Here is a 2,739-nt window from a genome sequence, read left to right on the forward strand (position 1 = left end):
CTCCACTGCTTTGCACACTGTGCAGTCATGTAAATCGGGGTCAAGCAAGGGCTGAGTGGGTGTAAATTGCTGCCATTCTGATTCAGTAGGATTTTGCTGGAAAGCTGGCCAGAAAATTTTCAAATATGCTGAGGATTCTGGAGAGCCTAAATCCTATTGACATTCAGTGGGACTGAGGCACCTAACTCTCTTAGGCACTTTTGAAAATCCCACCCAGAGAACATACCAAACATAATGAGCAGTACAACATTCTGCCTGGATATACCAAGTGTGGGTAGTAGCAGCTACTATGAAGTCTTTAATATGCAGCTAGGTTGAGAAAACTTCCCATGGCAGAGTCCAAACTCAGACTCAACTAATGAGTGTTCTCACCTGCCTGAGTGTGAGGAAGTTGCCCAATCCATTTATTATTTCAAACTCAGCTCAGATGAAGGCAGGGTCGTTTATTACTCTCCTGTGGGAAACTGAAAATGCACAGACTCGCCATACCCCAAAGCAAAGTTAGATTCTGTATGAATTGGCAAGACTCAGCTTTAACTCACTTCTACCCAAAAGAAAAGGTGATTTAGAAATGCTAATATTTAGTTAATTATTCCCAGCAGCCACCACTCACAAGGCAATTTGGGTCACCTGTCTACCTCTACTTCAAACTTTCTACATGAACAAATAGCATTTAAGAAGAACTTACCCTTAATCATGAGCTATAATACTCAGGCATTTGCCGATTCCTTTGCAAACAGTTCTATAGCATGTACAGACTAGATTCATCTAATTAATGGGTGGCATGTAAAATAATTAAGCAATCAAACCCCATTGGCAAGGCATTACAAGGGAATTACTGAATGTCTTGGGTGCATTGCACAGTAAGGGACCAAAGACTGAATGCCTCAAGCCACCTGTGAAGTGCAATAATACCCGGGAAATGCACGGCCAAGCAGCTCTTATTTCTGATGTAAAATAGACATAAAGGTATAAAAATGATACCATATATCTACTAGGGATTCCTGACACAAAGCTATAGCTGCTGAAAACCAATCCAAAACCTGTCTTCAAAATGCCATTTCAGCACTATAGTTAAGGTAGAAATGAAGAATAAACCAACATTAAAACACCAAAGTACAGAGGGTGAGTGAGATCCTCACCCCCCACTTAGGGTTGCCAACTTTCTAATCACAGAAAACTGAACACCCTTGCTCCACCCCCTTCCCTGAGGCCCCGTCCATGCCCACCCCTTCTCCGAGGCCCTGCCCCCAATCACTCCCTCCGTCGCTCGCTCTCCCCTGCCCTCATTTACTCATTTTCACCTGGCTGGGGCAGGGGGTTGGGGTACGGGAGGGGGTGAGGGCTCTGACTGGGTGTGCGGGCTCTGGGATAGGGCCAGAAATGAGGGGTTCAGGGTGTGGGAGGGGTGCCGGGCTGGTGCAGGGGGTTGTGGTGTGGACGAGCAGGTGGACTCCGGCTGGGGATGTGGGCTCTGGGGTGGGGCCGGGGATGAGGGCTTTGGGGTGCAGAAGGGGGCTCTGGGCTGGGGGATGGGGCTGAGGGGTTTGGTGTATGGGAGGGGGCTCCAGGCTGGGGCAGTGGGCTGGGGTGCAGGACGGGGTGAGGGCTCTGGCTGGGGATGAGGGGTTTGGGGTACAGGAGGGGCCTCTGGGCTGGGACAGGAGGTTGGGGTGCAGGGAGGTTCCAGCTCCAGCTGGGGGTGCAGGATCTGGGGTGGGGCCGGGGACACTGTGCACACTGCCATTAGGCTGCCTCCTAAGGATCCTCTCAGAAGTCTTTGCATTGGCAATATACCAAAGGCGGGGTTGGGGAAGGGGTATGTCAGGGGCAAGGCTACAGTACACACTGCTACAGAGATTCTTGGCAGTGCTGCAGCTCATGGGGCAGTTCACAGAATCATAGAATATCAAGGTTGGAAGGGACCTCAGGATGTCATCCAGTCCAACCCCCTGCTCAAAGCAGGACCAATCCCCAACTAAATCATCCCAGCCAAGGCTTTCTCAAGCTGGGCCTTAAAAACCTCTAAGGATGGAGATTCCACCACCTCCCTAGGTAACCCATTCAAGTGCTTCACCACCTCCCTCATGAAATAGTGTTTCCTAATATCCAACCTAGACCTCCCCCACTGCAACTTGAGACCATTGCACCTTGTTCTGTCATCTGCCACCACTAAGAACAGCCTAGCTCCATCCTCTTTGGAACCCCCCTTCAGGTAGTTGAAGCCTGCAATCAAATCCCCCCTCACTCTTCTCTTCTGCAGACTAAATAATCCCTATTCCCTCAGCCTCTCCTCATAAGTCATGTGCCCCAGCCTCCTAATCATTTTCATTGCCCTCCGCTGGACTCTTTCCAATTTTTCCACATTCTTCCTGTAGTGTGGGGCGCAAAACTGGACACAGTACTCCAGATGAGGCCACACCAATGCCGAATAGAGGGGAATGGTCACATCCTTCGATCTACTGGCAATGCTCCTACTTATACAGCCCAAAATGCCGTTAGCCTTCTTGGCAACAAGGACACACTGTTGACTCATATCTAGCTTCTCATCCACCATAACCCCTAGGTCCTTTTCTGCAGAACTGCTGCCTAGCCACTCGGTCCCTAGTCTGAAGCAGTGCATGGGATTTTTTCGTCCTAAGTGCAGGACTCTGCACTTGTCCTTGTTGAACCTCATCAGATTTCTTTTGGCCCAATCCTCTGATTTGTCTAGGTCCCTCAGTATCCTATCCCTACCCT

Source organism: Caretta caretta, chromosome 3 (assembly GCF_965140235.1).
Source record: "Caretta caretta isolate rCarCar2 chromosome 3, rCarCar1.hap1, whole genome shotgun sequence".
NCBI lineage: Eukaryota > Metazoa > Chordata > Testudines > Cheloniidae > Caretta > Caretta caretta.